The sequence below is a fragment of the Pleurodeles waltl genome, chromosome 7, assembly GCF_031143425.1.
Source record: "Pleurodeles waltl isolate 20211129_DDA chromosome 7, aPleWal1.hap1.20221129, whole genome shotgun sequence".
NCBI classification, from domain to species: Eukaryota; Metazoa; Chordata; class Amphibia; order Caudata; family Salamandridae; genus Pleurodeles; species Pleurodeles waltl.
This window is the reverse complement of record NC_090446.1, coordinates 228154504-228179704: the sequence shown is the minus strand read 5'-3', so window position 1 is coordinate 228179704 and position 25201 is coordinate 228154504.

The window sequence follows — 25201 nt, the reverse complement described above, 5'->3', positions numbered from 1 at the left end:
AAAAGTGGTGTATCATCTATGATGCATCACTTTCTTGTAAATATGCCCCCATATTTTGAGGGGGTGTGCATAATATTGACTTCACAATCATCTATTTGAGGGGTATAACATTTCTGTAATCACACATCATCTTTGTGCGGACTTGAACATGCCTCTAATCACACAATATCTCTGTTGGGACTTGAACATCAATATCTTCACAGTGCTTATGTGAGGATTTGAGCACTGTCTTTACATACAATTTCAGATGGGACTTGAACAGAATAATCTTCACACACTTTCTCTGTGGGGACTTGAACATTCCATTACCACACATTATCTCTGTGGGGACTTGAACATCGCTGCAACCAAACAATATCTTTGTGTCAACTAAGACATGATTACATTCACACACTATTTGTGTGAGAGCTTGAAGGTGCCTATAGTCATCACTATTCCTGTGGGGGTTTGAATATAATTATCTTTCCACTTTACCTCTGTGGATACTTTAATCACAGCTATGAACACCACCTCTGTATCGACTGAGGTGCTACTGTGATCACATAGCACCTCTGTGGGCATTATCACTTGCCCTGCCTGTGCAGTGATCACATACAGCCTGTGAGGGTATCATCACACACCATCCCTATGTAGACAGTAACATTACAGGCTATTCCTAGGGTGATGTGGTCCAATAACTACTTCGGCAAAAATGTAAGTATCTAATCAAACTATGGGTTACACTTCACCACATTACTTGATTCCCTTGCTTAATTTCTCCATGATTCATTTCCCTTTCTCCTAAGATTTGGAACACTAAGCAGTGGGTTAAATCCAGTTATATGTGTTTTTCTCTAATCATGATGCATATTTTCTGACATTTTTCATGCATAATTAATCTTTTGTGTCCCACAAGGACATGGTTTTCGTTTAAAATAGGGAAAGATTGTGATGTTATTTGTGTATATTGCTGCTAACATAATATATAGACATGTGTCTTTGACTGTAATCAATCACCATTGGTCATTATGGATTAAGTCCTCACAAGGATAGTAGCATCAGTTCACGTCCTCACAAGAATGGTTCTGTGTGTGTGATTTTTCTTGACATTTTTCTGTTATTAGTATATTTTGAAAAACTTGGGAAAGGTTAGTCCTCACAAGGCAGGTATCCACATATAGTCCTCAAAAGAAAGTTGTTGTACCTGGCCCTTTTTGCAGGGTTATCTCCAACTTTTTGCCTTTCTCCTCCTTTTTTCTGACTTTTTTTTGTTGCCTGCAGGACTTTGGGCACTTTACCACTGCTAACCAGTGCTTTCTGTCTAAAATATATTTGTAATTGGTTTATCCATGATTGTTATATTTGACTACCAGTAAGTCCCTAGTATAGTGCACTCTGTGTCCCCAGGGGCTGTAAGTCAAATGGTACTAGTCAGTCTACAGCACTGATTGTGCCACCCCCACGAGTAGCCCTGTAAACATGTCTCAGGCCTGCCATTTCGACCTGGCAAGTACACCCACTTGCCAGGCCCAAACCTTCCCTTTTACTACATGTAAGTGACCCCTAAGGTAGGCCCCAGGCATCTCCATATTTAGGGTGCAGTGTATTTAAAAGATAAGACATGTACTTGAGTGTGTCACTACTGCTAAATGTGTCTTTCATAATAGTAAGAACTATCTCTCGGATAGGGTAACATGGGGATTGGGTTGAAGTATCTCTTAAGTGTAATTTCCTATTGGGAGCAGATAGAAATGTGGATCTTGGGGTCTCTGAACTTACAATTTCAAAATACAACTTTTAGTGACGTTGTTTTTAAAATTGTAAGTTTGAAAATGCTACTTTTAGAAAGTATGCATTTTCTTGCTTAACCATTCTGTGCCTCTGCCTGTCTGTGGAATACACATATGGGTCAGGATGACAGTTGGGCTGTGTGTGTGCATTCACTCTAGACAGTCATACAAAGAAAGCTGAGGTGTGCCCTGCATATCCTAATGGCCCATCACCAGGCTTATGGGTCTTACTGAGCTAGAGCGGAGGGAGGACTGACACCTGCGCCTCAATAGGGCTGTACCTGTCCTTATACAAAGTAGCCTCCAACCCCCTGGAGTGTGTCTGGGCCCAGGGAAAGGCAGGATTTTGTACATTACAAAGTTTTATTTTTCAAGTTTGCCTACTTCAAAGGCAGAAATGGGTATAAATACCAGACCTCTGACACCAAAGAGTTAGAATCCTTCTGGATTGAGGACATTCTGCCAGGACGAAGAGCTAAATGCCATAGGAGGGACTGCAACTCTCCATCTTGCTAAGGCTTTATTCTGCTAGTCTGTGGCTTGCTGTTTCTGTCCGGGGAGTGAAAGGACTGGACTTTGCTTTCTACACCTTGCATTTCTACACAGTAATGACAAGTCATTAAGTGATTGACTAATGACTTCCTTTACAAAAGCTAACGGCAGCCATGCTGTTTTAAGTACACTTTGGCTGTGTTCTGTGTTATGCGTTCAGTTACTAGTAAGTATTAGGTTTGATATTTCCCCTTACCTAGTACCACTTTATGAAGACTATGAGGCTCATTACAACCCTGGCGGTCGGTGTTAAAGCGGCGGTAAAACCGCCAACAGGCCGGAGGTAAAAAAATTTGAATTATGACCGTGGCGGAAACCGCCAACAAAGATAGCCACTTTAACACTCCGACCACCACGGCGGTACAGACAAACAGCGTGGTGGTCACCGCCAACAGACAGGCGGAGGACAATGTACCACCCACAGTATCACAACCTACCAATCCGCCACCTTTTCCGGGGCGAATTCACTGTGGAAAAAAACACGGCAGAAACAGCCATTTCAAAGGGAAAACGCTCACCTCTACACACTCTACGAGGAACGACGACACCATGGAGCCGGAACTCCATATTCTTCCTGCACTAGTCTTCCTGCTCCTATACGAGGATCATCAACGCCGGCGGCGAAGACAACGGTCAGTACTACACCTACGACATAGGGGAGGGGGAGGGAAAAACACAGGGACACACACAACCAACATCCCAACCCCCACCCCGACCCTCACCCACTACAACACACACACCAATGCATATCCAAACATTACAGTAACAACCCCCAACCCCCCCGGAAGAATGCAAAGACCAAAGGAAATGAGTGGAACCATTGTAATATATCAAAATACAGTAATCAAATATATACATATATATATATATATATATATATATATATATATATATATATATATATATATATACACACACATTAAACAAAATATACACGATGATTAGTAGTGCAGGTAATGCACCATTCATTGTCCGTGGACCACTGGGCCCAAAATGCATGGGCGAGGCTCACACTAGAAACCTGATCAAAACGGAGAGAACACTGCAGGGGCATCAGATAGAAATACAACAGGCACCTAAGGGGGAAGGGAAGGGTGGGCACCTCAGCCGGATGAGTGCACCACGCCAGATCCACGAGGGGGCTCCATTCCCATTGATGTATCCTGGGGAGTGCAAAGCCACAGTCTCTCAAGTCTCACAAGTGGGTGGGTTGCCCACTGTACCATCCTGGGGAGTGCAAAGCCACAGTCTCTCAAGTCTCACAAGTGGGTGGGTTGCCCACTGTACCATCCTGGGGAGTGCAAAGCCACAGTCTCTCAAGTCTCTACAGTGGGTGGGTTGCCCACTGTACCATCCTGGGGAGTGCAAAGCCACAGTCTCTCAAGTCTCTACAGTGGGTGGTTTGCCCACTGTACCATCCTGGGGAGTGCAAAGCCACAGTCTCTCAAGTCTCACAAGTGGGTGGTTTGCCCACTGTACCGTCCTGGGGAGTGCAAAGCCACAGTCTCTCAAGTCTCTATAGTGGGTGGGTTGCCCACTGTACCGTCCTGGGGAGTGCAAAGCCACAGTCTCTCAAGTCTCTACAGTGGGTGGGTTGCCCACTGTACCATCCTGGGGAGTGCAAGCCACAGTCTCTCAAGTCTCTACAGTGGGTGGGTTGCCCACTGTACCATCCTAGGGAGTGCAAAGCCACAGTCTCTCAAGTCTCACAAGTGGGTGGTTTGCCCACTGTACCATCCTGGGGAGTGCAAAGCCACAGTCTCTCAAGTGGATGCATGTCTCCACTCGTTCTGGAGGGGGACTGGTGCTCAGAGTGCTTCATCCTGTTAAGGACAGACGGAGTGGATGGATCTCTCCACTGGTTCTGGAGGGGGACTGGTGCCCAGAGTGCTTCATCCTGTTAAGGACAGACGGAGTGGATGGATCTCTCCACTGGTTCTGGAGGGGGACTGGTGCCCAGAGTGCTTCATCCTGTTAAGGACAGACGGAGTGGATGCATGTCTCCACTGGTTCTGGAGGAGGACTGGTGCCCAGAGTGCATCACTCACCCCGTGACGGTCCCAGTTGCGTCACTGCCCCTGCCGCTCATGGGCTAGCGGTGCTTGAGTTGACGGTCTTTGCCCTGTTCAGCGGTGCTTGAGTTGGCAGTTTCTGACCTGTTCAGCGGTGCGTGCCCTGTTCAGCGGTGCTTCACTTGGCGGTCTTTGCCCTGTTCAGCGGTGCTTGCCCTGTTCAGCGCTGCTTGCCATGGTGTCTTTGCTCAGTTCAGCGGTGCTTGAGTTGGCAGTTTCTGACCTGTTCAGCGGTGCTTGCCCTGTTCAGCAGTGCTTCACTTGGCGGTCTTTGCCCTGTTCAGCGGTGCTTGCCCTGTTCAGCGGTGCTTGCCATGGCGGTCTTTGCCTTGTTCAGTGGTCCCTGGCCTGTCCAGCGGTGCTTGCCAAGGCGGTCCTTCATTGCCCAGCAGGCCTGTGGCTGGCGGTCCTTCATGGGTCAGCTGGGCTGTGGCTTGCGGGGCCCTCCTGGCCAGCTGGGCTGTGGTTGGCGGTGGCCTCCTGGCCAGTGACAATTGGGCTGGCCTCCTGGGCAGTGACTCTGGCGGTGGCCTCCTGGCCAGTGACGATTGGGCTGGCCTCCTGGGCAGTGACTCTGGCGGTGGACTCCTGGCCAGTGACAATTGGACTGGCCTCCTGAGCAGTGACTCTGGCGGTGGCCTCCTGGCCAGTGACGATTGGGCTGGCGGTGGCCTCCTGGGCAGCGGGGATGATGGCGGTCTTCTCCGCTGTGCTGCTACTCCCAGACTTTGGAGATTTCTTCTGCCCCTTCCCCACCTTGGGAGGAGTCACAGCTGAGTCGACACTCCCCCCGGGACCCTTGTGAGCAGCTTTGCTGGCTGGAGTCTTCCCCCTCTCCCACCGGGCACTGTCCAACTTCTGGTGCTTCACAGGGGGGGGACTGGCTGTGCTGTGGCTCTGTGCCACACTGGCTGGCCTGGTGGCCGGTGCACTCCACATACCTCTAACAGGCACCACTGGTCCTGGAGATTTTTGGGCTGAGGTGCTAGTATGGGACCTATGAGTTGGAGGGGGTGGTAAAGAGGTCAAGCTTGGCCAGGAAAAGTTTCTTAGGAGCACTGGGACGGGTAGCTGGAGGGGGTTTGGGAGTGGAGGAAGAGGTAGTGGTTGTAGGAGTTGTATATTTGGTGACTTTGGGTGAAGGTGCATGGGTTGGAGGCTGTCGTGAGGTGGATGGCTGTTGGGTGGGTGTGTGCCTGAGTTTGTGTATCTTTGGAGGGGGCGTCACAGACACACTAGGAGAGGACACAGGGGACGTGTAAGTGGGGGTGATGACTGCACGTGAGCGGGGTGTGGTGGTGGGTTTGCTGGTGCGGGACATAGTGGCTGTAGTGGTAGTGCATGCAGGTGAAAGTGTAGACGAGACTGGGAGAGAGGAGGGAGACGAGGAGGAAGGGGACACAGTGGAGGCAGTGGATGTTGGAGTGTCTGTATGTGTGGGATGCTTGAGTGAGTGCCTGTGGGATGTGTGGTGCTTATGTTTGCCTGAGCTTCCCTTGTGTGGTGAGGTGTGTGCAGGCTGGTCTGATGGTATGCTTGGGATAGGCAGAGGTACGGGGGATTGGGTCTGGGTGGAGGAAGTTGGAGGGGGGAGGCTAGACACAGGGACAATGACTGCCATCAGTGCTGAGGCCAGAGTTTGAGGGTTCGATGAAGGGCAGCCTGACCAGAATGAATGCCCTCCAGGAATGTATTTGTGTGTTGCAATTCACTTTCTACACCCTGGATGGAATTCAAAATGGTAGACTGCCCAACAGTGAGTGACCTGAGGAGGTCAATGGCCTCCTCACTGAGGGCAGCAGAGGTGACAGGGGCAGAGGCTGAGGTGCCTGGGGCAAAGGTGATGCCCACCCTCCTGGGTGAGCGGGCACGGGGTGAAGGCTGAGGGGCTGCTGGGAGGGCGGTGCTGGTAGGGGGGGTGGCGGCTTTACCTGTAAAAGTGGGGGGCACAGATTTTGCCGCAACCACGAGGGAGCTCCCATCGGAGGATGAGTCTGTGTCGCTGGTTACAGATCCTGTGACCGCCGTGGTGCTCCCCTCGCCCTCCGTCCCACTGGTGTTTTCCCGAGTCCGTGGTGTGGCCCTCTAAGGCCATGTGGGATGCAGCCCCCTCGTGCTCCAGTGCCACTGTACCTCCGCCTGATGATGCTGATGCACACAAGAACAGGGAGACCACAAAAAGTGGGGGACGACCGAAGAAAGACAGTTTGAGTGCCTGGCTTACCACAACCGTTGGCGGACAATACAGACACAGCAGCCCCCTGCACTATGTTGCGCTGTTGGGCTCTACAGATGCAATTTCTGGGATATGTCCTACATGGCTATGGTCGACATCTGCACACATAGATGACACAGGGGCATGTATACCTGTACTTGGCACTCTACAGAGGTGGGGTGCCACATGGCCTGCATTACGGAGGGGCCTAGCACAGCCCTCCTCCCCCACCCATACACCTTCACTGCACGCAAAGTCCACTGAATGAGAGTGTACTCACCCCCTTGTGTCTGCTGTGATGCCCTCAAGCGCCCATCCAACTCAGGGTAGGCCACCACCAGGATCCGGAACATCAGGGGGGTCATGGTTCGACGGGCACCCCTCCCACGTTGGGAGGCCATCCCCAGCTGAGCCTCCGCCGTTTTCTTGCTCCAGCGGCGAATGTTCTCCCATCTTTTCCGGCAGTGGGTGCTCCGTCTGTGGTGGACCCCCAGGGTCCAGACGTCCTTGGCGATGGCACACCAAATATCCTTCTTCTGGTAGGCGCTGACCTACATGAAATGTATAGGGGAAGAAGAGAAGTCATTACCAACTGCACCATCGAAGTGAGTGGGCCACATCCCTACCCTTGCCATGTGGCACATGCATTCACAGTCCTTCATGCATGCAGAACTGTACCCCCTTCCTTCTTACAACCAGCCCTCTCCACACAGGCATAGCCCATACAACGTGCTCCCTGTGTACTTACCTGTTGGTCTGGAGGACCGTAGAGTAGCGTGTACTGGAGGAGGACCCCGTCTATGAGCTTCTCCAACTCCCCTGCAGTGAAGGCAGGGGCCCTTTCCCCAGACGCACGAGCCATTGTCTCTTCCAGACCGAGGTCACAGCAGCACTTGCAGTGTAGGTCCTCTCCTGTCAAAGATTAGGTATCGAGTGATTGAACAGATAGAAAATGGCGGTCATGTCCGCGGCGGTTACGTCCGCTGCGATGCGTACCATCACCGCTGGCGTACATTGTCATTGGCTCCTGGGACCCATAGGTTCCAATGTTAACCAATGCAGCATTGCGCTGCGGTCTTTGACCGTCTACCGCGACGGTGTACAACGCCAGCGCAGTTACCTCACATCCCATTGTACCACTTTAGAGGTCAGGCAGCCGCCATTTCAGGGTCCCACATGGCCTAATTCACAACTGCGTCACACAGACCTAGGCCTTGTCGCACAACACAAATACAGGCCAGATTCTGTGTATGAATGGTGTTCTGTGTAGACTGTGGGTACATACCTCTGAGTTGTATGACTCTGTGGTGGCTGTTGTCCTTCCTAGGCACCGTCTGCTGGGACAAGTGAGGAGATGGCGGAATCCTCCGGTGTACCGACCGCTGGTGGACCTGTCGACAATGGAGGAGTGACATTTGATCATCACCTACACGTTTGACCGGGCCACAATCCAGGAACTGTGTGCCCAGTTGGAGCCATCCCACAGGGATCCCCCCTCAAGTGCAGGTGCTATCAGTGCTCCATTGCCTTGCAAGTGGGTCATTTCAAACAACAGTGGCCATGGCATCAGGGATGTCCCAGCCTATGTTTTCCAACGTATTGTCCAGAGTGTTGTCTGCCCTGCTGAAACACATGCGGAGCTACATCGTTTTCCCTCTGGTGGAGGATTTGCCTACAGTGAAAGGTGACTTCTATGCCCTTGGACATATCCCCAACATCATAGGTGCCATTGATGGGACCCATGTAGCTCTGGTCCCCCCACACAGGAGTGAACAGGTGTACAGGAACCGGAAGAGTTATCATTCGATGAATGTACAGATGGTATGTTTGGCAGACCAGTACATCTCCCAGGTAAATGCTATGTTCCCTGGCTCTGTGCATGACGCCCACATCCTGCGGAATAGCAACATCCCTTATGTGATGGGTCAACTCCAGAGGCACCAGGTGTGGCTATTAGGGGACTCTGGTTACCCCAACCTGTCATGGCTACTGACCCCAGTGAGGAATCCCAGGACCAGGGCAGAGGAACGCTACAATGAGGCCCATGGGCGGACTAGGAGGGTGATCGAACGCACCTTCGGCCTCCTGAAGGCCAGGTTCAGGTGCCTCCATATGACAGGTGGTTCCCTATTCTACTCACCAAGGAAGGTGTGCCAGATCATTGTGGCCTGCTGTATGCTTCACAATTTGGCTTTGCGACGACAGGTGCCTTTTCTGCAGGAGGATGGTCCAGATGACAGTGTTGTGGCAGCTGTGGAGCCTGTGGACAGTGATGAGGAGGAAACAGAGGAAGAAGACATTGACAACAGGGACTCAATTATCCAGCAATATTTCCAGTGACACACAGGTGGGAACACATTCATGCCTACTACAAGTACTTTCACACTTCTACCTCTATCCTGTCTGTCGATTTCAACCAGTATATGGTAACTGAGTTGTACATTTCCCTTACGGTTTCCCAGGTGTGGTTTCCAACGTGTGTCATCTGCTTAGATTCCTCATGGACTTGAGATGTGTGACATAGTTATGTTGACATTACATTTGAGAACGCATTTTGTCTCTGTCATTGCTAATACACATTTTCGAAATCACAGACTGACTCCAGATTGTTTTGTGCTTCAAGGGTGTTTATTGCAGTGCTCAATATTGGAGAGGGGTTGTAAAATGGTGAGGGGTGATGGTGGAGGAATGTCCATGGCAGAGTCCAGTCTATTAGTGGGCGAGGGTGGCGGTCTGTGATAGCATGCAGGTAGGGTGGGGGATATGATAGTTAAGATTTGACTTACCAGAGTCCATTCCTCCACTGACTCCTGCGAGGCCCTCAGGATGGAGAATAGTCAATACCTGCTCCTCCCACGTTGTTAGTTGTGGGGGAGGATGTGGGGGTCCACCGCCAGTCTGCTGTACCGCGATGTTGTGTCTGGAGACCACAGAACGCACCTTCCCCCGTAGGTCGTTCCACCTCTTCCTGATGTCGTCCCAATTTCTTGGGTGCTGTCCCACTGCATTGACCCTGTCGACTATTCTTCTCCATAGCTCCATCTTCCTAGCTATGGAGGTGTGCTGCACCTGTGATCTGAATAGCTGTGGCTCTACCCGGACGATTTCCTCCACCATGACCCTGAGCTCCTCCTCCTAGAACCTGGGGTGTCTTTGCCGTGCCATAGGGTGGTGTAGGTGATGTGTGCGGTGGTGTATGTGGTGATAAGTGTGGTGATATGTAGTGTTGTGTGGTGTTTTGTGCGTGAAAGTAGTGTGGGTGATGGTGTTGAGTGCCTGTGGCTGCTAGTTTGTGGATGGTGGTGTCTCACTCTGTGCTTCTTTCAGATGTTTTGGTCGTAGAGGTTTGTGGGTGATGTGGGTGTGTGTTTTATATTGTAATGGGTGTGTGGGAGTGGTGTGTGTATGTGTATCAGGTGTGTGTATTTGGAATTGCCCAATGTGGCAGTGTTTTGTAAGGGTGTGTGTATTTTGAGCGCGGCGGTGTGTACCGCCAATGGAATACCGTGGTTGAAAGACCGCCGCGTGGATTCGTGGGTCGTGATAGCATGGGCGTATTTCTGTTGGCGTGACGGTGGAGGATTTGTTTTCGCCAGTTTATCACTGACCTTTGGTGTGGCGGACTTGTGTGGGTGTCTGAATTTTGTCGGATTTCAGGATGTGGGTCATAATAGTTGTGGCAGAATGCCGCGGCCGCAGCGGTGTGTTGGTGGTCTTCTGCACGGCGGTAAGCGAATTTTACCGCCAATGTTGTAATGACCACCTATATATATTTTTTTTCATTGCATTGAGTACCATGGTACTACCTCTGGACAACTGAGGTAATTAAAATAAATTTAAAAAATATGTTAACAAATCAAAAATACACTGTAATACACTATGGACCTCATTATGACATTGGCGGTAAGTCCCGCTTACAGCCATGCAGACTGCCGCCAACATACCGCTACCACGGCGGTATACCGCTACCCATATTATGATCCACACATAGCAATCCGTCACTATACGGACACAAACACAAGTCCGCCAGCCCAAAGGTCAGTGATAAAATAGTTGTATCCAAACCCACACCGTTATGCCAACAGAACTACGCCCACAGCATTATGACCCAAGAATCAATGCGGCGGACATTCAAGCATGGTAAACCATTGGTGCTACATACAAATACACACAACCTAACAAAACAACACTACAATGGACAATTCAAACTACACACACCTGACACTCATGCACACACCACACCCACACCACTATAAAACACACACCCACACTACCTACATTCCTTTACGACTCAAAGAAATTGACAACTGAGAGAGAGACACACCAAGAGCACCCACAGAACCAGATCCACAGAACACCATCACCCATTCACCATCCACGCACCTCAAAGCACACATCCTAACACATCACCCCACACACCCTCACACACACCACGCACATTACACCCATGGCACCACAAAGACGCCCCAGGTTCTCAGAGGAGGAGCTAAGGGTCATGGTGGAGGAAATCATCTGGGAAGAGCCACAACTATTCGGGTCACAGGTGCAGCAGACATCCATTGCAAGGAAGATGGAGCTATGGCGGAGAATCGTGGACAGGGTCAATGCCGGGGAACAGCACCCAATAACAAGAGATGACATCAGGAAGAGGTGGAACGACCTACAGGGGAAGGTGGGTTATGTGGTTGCAAGACACCAGATAGCAGTACAGCGGACTGGCAAGGGACTCCAACCTCCTCCCCTACAACTAACAACATGGGAGGAGCAAGTCTTGGCAATACTGCATCCTGAGGGCCTGGCAGGAGTAGCAGGAGGACTGGACTCTAGTAAGTTAAATCTTTACTACTTTCACCCCCCTACCTGCAAGCCACCACATACCCCCACTCTCACCCTCACTCCCATCACTCCACCACCTCCCACACTCCCCACCATCACAGCCCACCCATCCCAGTACCCAGCATTGCATGCATCACCAATGCATGGACACCATTTCCAGCCCTGCATGGACACCGATCTCCACAGCATGCACACTAGAGAGAAACTCCTAGCCTACAAAATAAATACTCACACGAGGCAAAGCTGACAGGGCACTCACAACCATAGAGGCCAACACACCCATGCACAAGATGTCACACGCAGAAACAATAACACTGCATTTACATCCCCACAGGTCCACCACACAAAGTCACTGGAGAGGAGGTGCCAGCAACATCCAGTCCCTCCACAGAAGAGGCCTACAGTGATGTCAGTAGCTCTGGACAACTTTATTTGGATGACCAACATGGCCCATCAGGGATCTCCAGACAGTCGGTTACCAAGGCACAGTCCCATACCCCCACAGAGCTTCACCCCTCAGGAAACACCAGCATAGAACCCACTCAGCGGGCCCATCCCTCTTTCCCCAGGACACGTCAATCAGCAGTGTGCACACCACTACAGGGACCCCTCGCAACCCCACAAACACAGGACAATCAGGGACCTGGGGTAAGTGAGCACACAGTTCAGGGGACAGAGGCACAGGACAACAGGGAAGCTGGGAGGAATGCTGTGCGACAGGTGGAGGACAGGCCCAGGGAACCGACTCTCCAGGAGGCACTCACCAATATCCTGGAAGCATACCACCATTCCCAGGAGACCATGGGCCAGATACTAGACAAGCTGCAGAAGACTCAGCAACGGCAGGAGGGACAGTACCTGGGGATCAGGGAGGACCTGAGGGACATCCACTCCACCCGGGTCATTATTGCAGGGGTGCTGGCAGACATGGCCAACACCATGAGGGAGACAGTGGACTAGCCACACCGATGAACAGCCCTCCACCTCCCCTGACACTAGTGGACAGGAGACACCACCACAGGAACAACGGGCCACCAGCCCCCCTCCCCCTGCAGAAGGAGAACTGGCCCGCAAACAGTCCCTGCGATCCAGGCAGAAGCCAGAGAACATTGCCAAGACCCCCCGTCAGGAAGTAAGACTCTCCTGATTGTCACCTTTGTGCCCCACTCTGTCACCCTGTCCACCCTGAACTGCCATTGCTCCACTCCCTATGCCCCCTTGGACAATGCACCTGTGATCCACATAGAATGGACTCTATCCCGGACATTCCTCCACCATCACCCGAGCACATTGTACATCCCCATTATATTTTCAGCAAGAAAATAAACACCACTTTAACAAATACAAGTATGTAGTATGTCAAATGATTTAAGTTTGTATTCCTTTTACAATCTGTAGACATTGCAAGTAGACTGTACAGTATTGTATACATAGGTATGACCTGTATTGTTCTGCAGTCAATTCAACAGGAGCCAGAGTGGGGCACAAATATCTGTGAATAGACCCGTCAAAGGGCACAGTAAGTGGCCATAGTAGTGTGAACAGCAGCCTGCCAGTGATAACACAAAACTGCAATGGAAGATGAAGTTACAGTGTCTTACCTGTGTGTCACTGGAAGCAGGGACCAAAGATAGATGTTCTGTTGTCCACATCCTATTACTCTGCCTCCTCTTCTTCACTGTTCACAGGCTCCACCGCTGTCACATGCCCATCTGGTCAGTTCTAAACGTTTCCTCAATCTACAATGCATTGCATGTTGTGACAGAAACAGTATTTTTATGTTTATTCCCAAAATGTGCCTATGTCAGCTGTGATGCAATTAGGTGCCATGGCCTGCCCCCTCCCTGAAATGGCAGATGCCTGTCCTGTGTGAAGGGACAGGTGGAAATGATATAATGCTGCTGACGTGTGTGCCGTTGCTGGAGGCAGTCGAGTACTGCCGTGCAACTCCTCATTGGTTAACATTGGGCCCTATGGGTTACAGTGGCCAATGGTGATGTGCGCCAGCGGTGACAGTATGTACCGCCGCGGACGTGACTGCCATTTTCTATCTGTTCACTCACTTGCTACCTGACCTTCAACAGGAGAGGACCTACACTGCAAGTGCTGCTGTGACCTGTGTCTGGAACCGACCATGGCTCATGTCACTGGGGAAAGGGCCTCTGCCTTCACTGTTGTGGAGTTGGAGAAACTGGTGGATGGGGTCCTACCCCAGTACCGATTGCTTTATGGGCCTCCAGACCAACAGGTGAGTACACTGTAGGCACGATGCATGGGGCATGAATGCATGGTGTGATGTGTGTAAAGGCCTCCTGTAAGGGGGGTTGGGGAGGGGTCGAGGGCAGCATGCAGCATCTATGGTGGTCAATGTATGTGAGTGAGGGGATGGGAGGGATATGGTGGGCCAAGGGTGTAACAGGCCGGACGGTATGACTGATCGCTTTTCCCATTTTCATTTTTCTGCAGGTCAGCGCCCATTCAAAAAAGGGTATATGGCATGCCATCGCCATGGACGTGTGGACCCTAGGGGTCTACGTCAGGCAGAGCACCTACTGTTGCAAACGGTGGGAGGACCTGAGATGTTAGCCAAGGAAGACGGCGGAGGCCCAGCTGGGGATGGCCTCCCAATGAGGAAGGGGTGCCCGTCTAACCCTAACCCCCCTGATGTCCCGCATACTGGCGGTGGCCTATCCGGAGCTAGATGGGCTCTTGAGGTCATCAAAGGAGCCACAAGGGGGTGAGTACAGTTTCAAAATCTGTAAATTTCACGTGGTGGCGTGGTGGCGTGGTGGCGTGGTCTCTGGGTCAGGGATGTGGGCCTGTGGATGCACCTAGGCCAGGCCGGACATTGCAGGGTAGGTTCCATGTTGGGCAGGGGCTGATGCACTCCACCCCAAACATGCTAGTGGGCATCTACTACTGGGCAGGGATCTGTGAGTCTCAGGTATGCTGCTATTGGCATTAGGTATTACTGTCAATGGCCTGGTGACTAGCATTGTGAGTGGTAGTACATCGCCTAGTGCGAAGGGCTGTCCCCTATGTGTTGTGTACACCAATGGTGGTGTTGTTGCTGGCATTGACCAAGTGTTTCCTCTGTCTCTTCGCCCCCTTTTTGTTTTGTCACCCTGTCCTTCTGTGCATTAGCATCATCTGGAGGAGGAGCAAAGGCACCAGCAAAAGAGGGAGCTGCATCCCACATGGACCTGGAGGCCGAATCCTTCGACCGTGAGGGCACCAGTGGGATGAGGGGCAAGGGGAGCACCATGATGGAGCCAGGAAGGGACAGTTCTGACAGTTGTAGCTCCTCCGATGGAAGCTCCCTGCTGGTGGCAGACAGCTCTGTGGCCAGCCCAAGTACAGGTACAGCCGCCACCCCAGTACCAGCACCGTCCTCCCAGCAGCCCCTCAGTGAGATTCCCATGCCCGCTCACCCAGGAGGGTGGGCATCTCCTTTGAAGGAGGCACCTCAGGCCCTGCCCCGGTTAGCCCTGCTGCCCTGAGTGAGGAGGCTATTGACCTCCTGCGATCCATCTCTGTTGGGCAGTCAACCATAGTGAATGCCGTCCAGTGGCTGGCAGGGCATTTGCAAAATACAAATGCATTCCTGGAGGGCATTCACTCTGGCGTGGTGGCCCAACAGAGATCATTCCAGGCTCTGGCCTCCTCCCTGATGGCAGCCATTGTCCCTGTCTCTAGCCTCCCCCCTCCAACTTCCTCTACCCAGTCCCATTCCCTGAACTACAACCTATCCCAAGCACACAATCGGACCAGCATGCACCTAAGACAACACACAGAAGTGGCTCAGGCAAACACAAGACCCACACATCATCCCACAGGCACTCACACAAACACCATCCAGAAGCAGACATACTACCATCCACTGCCTCCACTGTGTCCACCTCCTCCTCATTGTCCACCTCCCTCCCAGTAGCATCTCCACTCACACCTGCAGGCACTACATTCTCATCCACTACCTCCATCACCGTTATGCTTATCACTACACACCCCTCACTGGCAGTCACCATCCCCACATCCATGCAGACATCCCCTGTCTCCTCTCCCACTGTGTCTGTGCCCCCTCCTCCCAAAGTACACAAAAGCAAGCACTCAGACACCCAACAGCCATCGACCTCTCAACAGCATCCAGCCCATGCACCTGCACCCAAACACAGCAGACAGACACCTCCTACAACCACTTCCTCTTCCTCCACTCCCAAACCTTCACCCTCTTCCCGCCCTGGTGTTCCTAAGAAGCTTTTCCTCTCCACCCTTAACCTCTTCCCTACCCCTTCCCCCATCCTTTACTTCGGGCCATAGTGTTCACAACCTAGGCCAGCACCTCAGCCACTCAGTCCATGGCCACTGTAGTTTCAGCAGCTACTGCAGGGGTGAGCGGCTCCAAGGAGACACCCATCAGCACTGGCAGTGTGCCTGCACCAGCTGCCAAGCACAAGAAGGGGCCACCAGCTGCCAAAGCGAAGGATGCACCTCCAGCTGCCAAGGGCAAGAAGGGACCACCAGCTGCCAAGGCCAAGGATGCACCACCAGCTGCCAAGGGCAAGAAGGGACCACCAGCTGCCAAGGATGCACCCCCAGCTGCCAAGGACAAGGAGGCACCACCATCTGCCAAGGGCATGGGCAAAGGTCCTGCCCCTTTAAGCAGGAGGGACAGGAGGCCTGGTGCTGTGACATGATCTGAGCCCCCACCACCAACCATGCCACTTCAGCTTTTCCCGGCTGCAGGGGAAGTGCTGGAGCCTACCCCCACCACTGGCAGCACCGACACCAGCACTGCCAGCAGCACCGGCACCGCCACCGGCACCCCCAGAAGCACCTCCACCACCAGCAGCACCACTGGCAGCAGCAGAAGCCCCAGTGGACAGCCATCCGAGGCTGCAGGGGAAGGGCTGGAGCCTCCCCACCACTGCCGGCACCGATATCAGCACCGGCACTGCTACCACTGTATAGCCGTCTCCGCCGAAGAATTGACTGTAGTCCTGCCTCCATGAAGTGTCATGCATCCTGCCCACAGCAAATCTCGTGGATCTGACACCCAGGTGAGAGTTTGGGACCTTGCACTCCCCATGTGCTGCATCACAGGGCACAAAGCCCCCTCCAGAACCAGTGGAAGAAGGCATCCACTCACCCCCTCCTTGCTAGGATGAAGCAAACTGGACACAAAGCCCCCTCCAGAACCAGTGGAAGAAGGCATCCACTCACCCCCTCTTTGCCAGGATGAAGCACACTGGGCACAAAGCCCCCTCCAGAACCAGTGGGGAAGCCATCCACTAGAAAGACTGTGGCCTTGCACTCCCCAGGACCAAGCAGTGGGCAAACTACCCACTAGAGAGACTGTGGCTTTGCACTCCCTAGGACCAAGCAGTGGGCAATCCACCCACTAGAGAGACTGTGGCTTTGCACTCCCTAGGAGCAAGCAGTGGGCAAACCACTCACTAGAGAGACTGTGGCCTTGCACTCCCCAGGACCAAGCAGTGGGAAAACCACCCGCTTGAGAGACTGTGGCTTTGCACTTCCCAGGACCAAGCAGTGGGCAGGTAGCCCCCTCCAGGAGCAGTGACTTTGTACCATCTTCCGGCTGAAGTGCCCCCCTGGCCCCTGAGATGCCTGTGTATGTTCAACATGATGCCCCAGCAGTGTTCGCTCCATATTGAGGCAGGAGTCAAGTGGGGCGTTGGCCTATGTGATATGGCCCTGTGGCCCATGGACATTTTAGACTAGGTAGTGTCCTTCTATTTGTATATATGTAAATACTGTTTTGATTTTGAAGCATGATTTTCTAGTATTTTATCTTATTACAATCACTTTAATCAATTCCCTTTGTCCTTGCATTATTCCTGAGGGGTACGGGGTGGATAGGTAATGTTGTTGCATCTGTTTGTGTGTATGGTGTTGGGGGTGTCAGTGTTGCGTATGTGTGTCACTCTCTTTTTTCTCCCCCTCCCTGTGTGATAGGCGGCAGTACTCACCGTGGTCGTTGTCGCTGGCGTTGGTATTCCTGGTGTAGGAGGAGGTAAACCAGCATGGGGAACACCTGCATTTCGGGCTCCATGGCGTCGTGGTTCTTTCTTGAGTGTCCAGAAACCGCTGGTCCCAGCGGTGCGACCGCGGCGCTTCTGCTGCAGTCGTAATACACAGGATTGCACAGCCAGCCTGTTGGCGGTGCAACCAACGAAACAGCCCTGACGGTCTTTGACCGCCAGGGTTTTAATTTGTGCCTATGTGGTGCTGTGGTGCCTGCCGTGCAGTGACCACCATTTACTGATTAGTGATCGTGAACTTTGTATTACTCCTGGTGGAACTAATGAACTATCCAGGAATGATTGCTTGTTGGCTCTTATTATTGCCACTGGGTCATATCCTTGTTAATACAAGGGGATGGGCTGTGGGGGGAATAGTATATGATTGTATCTGTTTCATATTATATCAGGTTAGCAGAATAATAGGTTTTAAAGGGCACAGGCGCAGGAAGGACTGAATGAGAACCACTGCCTTGAGGCTCCAATGGCATATTGACTCCTTGCGCAGCATATACTGTGATTTTTTTGAATATCTGTCTTTTTGAGCTGATTACAGTACCGAGGGAATGGGGTGGGGAATGCTAGTTTCTGCGCTGTCTAGGTTTAGGCAGTGTGTGTTTGCTTTACTGCCCAAGGGGTGGGGAAAGTTGAGAGGGGAAGTTGAATTCACTGTTATACTGGACACATGCTTCTTATATGGATGGGAACACTGCAACCTCATGTTGCAGGGCCAGGGAGAGAGGTTTGGGAACATCAAATCTGGGCAGGCTAGTCAAGATGTGGTGCTAAAGTGTGATGATGGTGGTGGATGAAGTGTTTACATTTCTAGCATGGAATGTCATGGGACGTGCCCAGCTGGTGAAATGGCGGAGGGTCTATGCGTACCAATAGTGATATGGGGTCTCCTTGGCATTCCTGCAGGAGACACATGTGTGGGAAGATTGTATTCTTAGCCTCTGTAAACCCTGATGAGGAAACTTATATGCAACCTCATATTCTGGGTATGCCCGAGGCTCACTAAGATGGGTGGCTTCTGGGGTACCCTTCCACTACAGGAGACACATTATGGATCTGGATGGCTGGTACGTGACTTGGATGGGCATGAGTTGTGCATGTTTAATGTGCATGCTCCCAATAATGACTGTGAGACATTTTACACCGGGGTAGCAACTGTGGCTGCTCCATGCTTGTCAGCATATATACTGTTAGGGGGAGACTGCAATTGTGTCCTTGATGGGATGCTTGACCAAGAGCCACCACAGGGAACATGAAACACATATGACAGGACAACTGAGGGGTCTACTACAGGAGTGAAACCTACTGGATGTCTGGCGACTGAGCCATCCTGACTCAAGGGAATTCTCATGTTACACACCAGCTGCAGGGATGCATAGCCACCTGGACTACTGCTTTTATCAACTGGTCTGACACAGAGAGTGAAAGAGGTTACTTATTTGGCATGCTACCTCTCAGAGGACTCTCCATTGTTGATGAGCCTGGAGAAGGGTTGTGTATTCCCCGTGGTCCCCTTGTGGTGATTACCCGTTGAGGTATTTTCAGACTCACCATTTACCACCACAATCCATGACGAGCTGCCTCATTATTTACGCGAAAACTGGGGCACTTCCAGAAGTAGGGGTCATGACTGGGAGGGGATGAAAGTGGTGATCAGAGGGATTTGCCCTAAGACCTCATATGGTGTTAGACGACAGTTAGAACAGGACCTGTCCCAGAAGAAATCCAAGCCACCAGACATAGAAAAAACACTCCACGTCCAACCACAGCGCTTCAGGGAATGGCAGCAAATTCATAAAGATGTTCTAGATGAATGGTGTAGACTGGAGAAACACACACAGCATATCGACAGTGATTGCATGCAGAGGGAGACAAAACTGAGACAATGCTAGCACAACTGCTTAAACAGCAGGAGTCCCAGGATCCGGTGTTGTCTCTGCGAGATCAGTCTGGAACATTTGTTTACTCCCAAACTACGATTAATGAAGTGTTTCTTGCCCACCTCTCCACCACCTGTGGAGGAGGCGGGTGCGACTGGGCGATTATGGTAGAGAGTTCCTTGTTGGAATTTACCTTCCCGGGTTGAGGGATGAGGATGGAACTGCCATGGATATTCCCATTACTAGGGAGGAACTATGGGTGGTGTTGAAGCAACTAAAACCCGCTAAAACTAGGCAACAATAAACTAAAACTGAGAGCAGACCTGCCAAAAAACGTGCCGAAGGCACAGGAGAAATGGGAACACACACTGGGCGAGTCACTCACCACCGAGAATGGGAACAGATTCATGAAGGGACCACACATTGAGTTCTAATGCACACTTTAAGCTGATACAGTACAACTTTACACACCAGGCATACTTTGCACCTACTGCCATACAGAAGATATACGCCACTTGTTCATCTCGATGTGTTTGATGTGAGTCTCCTGCGGCAGACTTTGTGCATGTGGTATGGCAGTGTTCTGTGATTGTGCCATACTGGACAATAGTGTTGGAGACTTTGAATAAGGTGAGTTGATGGGAGGTACTGCGTTCTCCACAAATAGTATTGCTGGGACTCATCCGGACCTCAGTGAAAAAGAAACTCAGCCACTAGTTCCTTCTGTTCTGACTGCTAAATGGATGAGTGTGCAACCCCCCAGCTACACTGATTAGCTTAGAGATATGTTTGAATGGGCAACGGGAGAGGTAATCAGAATGAAGCATGTAAGGAGAGATGAGCGATTGGAAGATGACTTAGCTGCCTGGGCAGATGGCGACAGAGCTATGAGATGGGCAAAGGGCAGAAGTGGCTGAGGGGAACCTTGAGAGAGGAATGAGTGCAGTATTCTAAATGGAAGGAATAATGTTGGAGAGATGATACATGATTGGCAGGTCCAGATTATTCTTCACCTGGTGTGCAAACCAATGACCATACATTCTTGGATTGTTCGTGCACCGCTCAGTTGATGTTGCAGTTGTTTCTTCATGAGGAATACGATTAGAACACAAAAATATATCCTGCAACAACTAAGCAGCATGAGGGGGTGGGAGTGAAGATGGATTTGTTTATTGTTCAAGTATTGTGGTAACTCTTGCTTGTAGTGCATACTGGATCAATGGAGTATTGATGTGGACTATTGCTCCTATGAAGCCAATAAAGAAACTCGCAAAAAAAAAGTCACAGAGACTCTCACGAGATCATCAATTTAAAAATAGAGCAGAAATAAAATGATAAAAAATACTATTATCCCAAAAGACTCTAGTGGAAGAAATGGCAGTCAGGCAGCATTTCTATATGCTATAAGTCCCAGGGAGCCTACGCCCAGGGAGAAGAAACAATTTATTTGGGAGGATGACGTGCACCCCTCTAACTGATCCATTTAAGGCCCCGGGAAACCCTCCCACAGGGATGATTTTTGGTGGTGGGGGTGGGGTACCTGGGGCCAAAATCAGCCAAGGGAGGTGGTCCGCGTGCCCCCCCCATTGAATTCAATGCTGAGCCCTAGGGGATAGGGTCCTCACAGCTGAAATAGGCCCAGAGAGGGGGCTGTCTACCCTCTGCCCCCTTTAAAATGTCATTGGGCCCTGTGGGGTGGGGTCCACATGGACAAAATTGGCCCAGGAAGGGGGTGCATGTGCCACCTGCCCTTTAATTTTAATGAGTCGCCCTGAGGGATAGGGTTCCCAGGGCCAGGCCATATTGCCAACCACACACTGTGCATAGGCAAATGCTGTGTGCAGTATGGGGATGGCTGCATCGGGAGTGTTGGCTGCAGTCAACCTCCCACCACACACGACCAAAGGCTGTACTCAGCAGGGGGTTTCTTTCAAGTATGGTAGTCCATTATTACTTGTCATTGTTAAAAAATTCTAACAATTCACTGAAAAAACAAAACAAAAATGAAAGCATCGTTAAAGTCAGGTGTAATACAAATGTGTGTTTTTGATTGCACCTTAGAAATTCCCTGAAAAAAACACAGGTTAACCTAACATTAGAGTTAGATGAATGTCTCAGTGTCAATGGTAATGGTTTGAACTAAAAAAACACAGAAATTCACAAATTATAGTTAGCAGCACTAAGTATAACTTCTTCCTCAGGCGTGCACTGATTATGTCCTCACACATGACATCACTCATGGCATGTTCTATGACATCATTTATGACATCACTGATGACATCTCAAATCGCATCATTGATGGCATCACTGATGACACCACTAACCATAAAAAATATAAACATTTCAATAGCAAAAACAAAAAATATATCAATTAATTTATGCACTAAACAAAATGTTAAGGATTTTAAAACAACCAAAACTCATTTACTAAAACACAGTAAACATAAAAAACATTTTTAAAAAAAACAAATAGTATAACATGTAATAATTAATGCTAAAAATGGTTAACCAATAGCATGAAAACTATTGCCATCTAAGAATATTTAATATACTATTCTCCCCACAATAGTAGGTAGGGAAAGTGTTGGACTTCGGAGGGGTTAAAATAACTATTTCTACTCCACTCACTGATACAGTAGAGAAAATGTTTGATTTCGGAAGTGTGAAATTTACTATTCTCCCTCAGGTCTTAAAAACAGTAGGGACAGTGTTGAACTTTGGAGGGGTTAAAGTTACTGTTACCATCCCAAACAATTTGGGTTAAAGGTATTGTTTCCTTTCCAAACAATTTAACAGTAGAGAAAGCATTGGATTTTGGGTAAAATGTACTATTTCCACTCAAGTCCGTGCATTAGTAGGGAAATTACTGGTTTTTTGAAGAGAGAAATGCCCTGTTCCCACTCCAGTGAGTGCAACAGTAGAGAAAGTGTTAGTCTTTGGAGGGATCAAATTTACTATTCCCTCTCTAGTCTGTGTAACAGTAGGTAAAGCATTGAATTTTGGAGAGGTAAAATTTACTATTCTCACTCCAGTCAGTGCACAGTAGTGGAGGTGTTGGACTTTAGAGGGGTATAATGTACTATTCCCAATCCAGTTTCTGCAACAGTGTGGAAAGCACTACATTTCAGGGGGGTGAAATGTACTATTCTGACACCAAGCATTGCTACAATAGGGGATTGTAGAACTACAAAGAGGTTAATTTTATTATTCCTACTGCAGTCTAAGGTAGAGTGCGTAACGCACTTCAGTTGAAACACATTTCATATATTAGTAATCACATGAATGTAGAAAAAATATTAGTTAACATAAAACATATATTACCTACTGGGGGTCACCATTAGGTAGTTATAGTTAGGAACTAGTTTCCATAGAAAAAGTGGTTTTTGGCTTGCCCATATATTTAGCACTGTTTGCCAAATCTCCTTAAATGTTTTTTTTTACAAGTGCCCTCTATGGTCTTGTTGTACATGAAAAAGTTCCAGAATGATCTGTCAAGTGTGAGCTGAGAAAAAGGGGGGGTGAGGACATGAGTTACTTCCCATAGACTCTTTGGACATGCTTGCAGGCCATACCGCTGGACGTAATAACGCCAAATGCCATAAAAAGGTAGCTTTGGGTCTGCAGATCATGGGTTTTGTTATCAGGTGAAATTCTGTTCAGTAGTTCTCAAGATAATAAAGGGAAAAAACTGTATACCTAAGCCGCGGATCCATGTAGATCGCCTGTTGAGATCGGATTGGCTCCCAACACTTCAAACAAGAATTATTGACTGCCATTTTGTCACTTGGCTGCAATGGACAGAAAAAGGGGAGGGTGTGTATATTCACAGTGAAATCCATGACCAATGATCCATCAAGAATTTGAAAAAAAAGAGTGCAGAACACTGCACTTCAAGTTTAATTAGCCCCAGGTGGGCCAGGACCTGGCACCCGAGGAGGTATTAAAGCCCCAGGGACCACCACCTCCCTGGGTCAAAATTCTATTACATGTGGGGGCTACGCAAAACCCCCTGGCCCTGAGGATTACCACCTCCCTGGGGCAGCAACATAACATATTCGGGGGGCTGTGCAGGCCCCCGGGACCAGGGACCACCACTCAACCCGGGGCTAAAACAAATTATATAGGCCGGGCACATGGAATCTCATGGGTCCTGGGGATCACCACCTCCCCAGAGCCACAATACCAAAAAAAAGCAGGGGGCCTGTCTGGCCCCACTAGACCCCAGGGACCACCAACTCCCTGGGGCTGCAATTAAAATTTGATGGAGTGCCGTGAAGACCCCCCTGGTCCCCAGGGACCACCACCTTCCCTGAGGCCAATAACTTTATTAAAAATATATAAAAATATATGAGTGGGGCCATGTGGCCCCCCTTATTGGCCATAAATTACCCTGGGGACCACCTAGGTCCAGGGCCAGCTCCTGCTACACTGAGAAGGTAGCTATTTTCTGTGACAGGGCCTGCCAAGCAAAAGCAAACACTCTGCTTCTAGTAAGCCGGAGCTTTAAAAATAGTCCCACTTACTGAAAGTGGAGATTTCATCTCTTGGCCTGCCCGTAGACATGAAGGAAGGAAAAACCTTGAAATTATAGCTCTTGCACATAGAAAGCTGCTATTTGCAGCAGCTCCTTGCATTCAGAAGCAATGCTGGCTACCTCAGGAGGCAAGGAGCTGGCTGGGACTGTGGGGACTTTGAGGCACCCCCCACAGCCTCCATTCATCTTTACTGGGTGCCTTGGGTGGGGATAGGGCACCCTTGAACACCTGTCCGGGCCTCACGGGGCCCCTATTTCATTGTATTGTTGTAGCCCCCAGCGAGGTGGTTGTCCCTGGGCAACGGGAAGTCTGTGCACCTCCTTCTTTTTTAATCTTAAAACCCCAAATACTGACTTGCACAACAAATGTAATGTTTAAAACCTCACAATATTTATACCTAAAAATAACAAAGTGAAATGTAAATAAACAAAATTATACCTTAGTTTCTGTCAAAGCATAAAGGGAAATGTGCTAGATAATCTCAACTGTAAAATGATTGACAACATTTGCATTTTATCTGTTTCCTTAAGTGTGAGGTCATGAGTATTGCATTTGGTGTGCAAATTATGCCTTGCATAGCAGTTGTGCGTGTCCCGCAGTACCCCAAATCCTCCCATGCCTGGTACACTGAAACCAGTGCAAGCTTCTGGGAAATGTTTTAACCTTAAGGGAGATCACAGATCTGGTTTCAGGACTGTGGATCCCATAGAGGTCCTTGAAGCTTGCCAAAAGCTAGACCCTTTAGTACCTGCGTTCACTACTGATGCGCATGGTAAAGTCTGTGTATTGCAGGGATCAGATTCCCACAGAAGGTGGAACACAGGGCCTAGAGTCTTCAGATTTTATTAATCTCACAGTTTATATATGAAAGCAGGTCATTCTGTACTGTAGAGATGGTAAGTCACACTATCTGGAAAACAAGCCCACAGCCTCTAGAAGTAAATGAGCCTAATCGATAAGGACACCATTTTTTGTCTGATCCTTCAAAATGCCAGAAGGAAGTTTAATTTATTGCTATCATATCTTCCCAGGCTAATAGAGAAGGCCAAGAAGCAGCAGAGACAACACCAGGACCATCTTCTGCACTGCCACATGGCTGTTGTGGTGATGACTACCATCTCTAGGGTTTCTACTTCACCTCAGCAAGAAAGGAAGAGTTTGATGAGGTCAGGCAGAAAAAGCAAATGTCTGAAAAAAGAGTTGTACATTTGTAAAAAGGTGTTAGAAAGAGGTGATTCAGGCATGTACATTTTTGGAATGTCAGGAAGGAAAAAACATCTCTAGGCAAT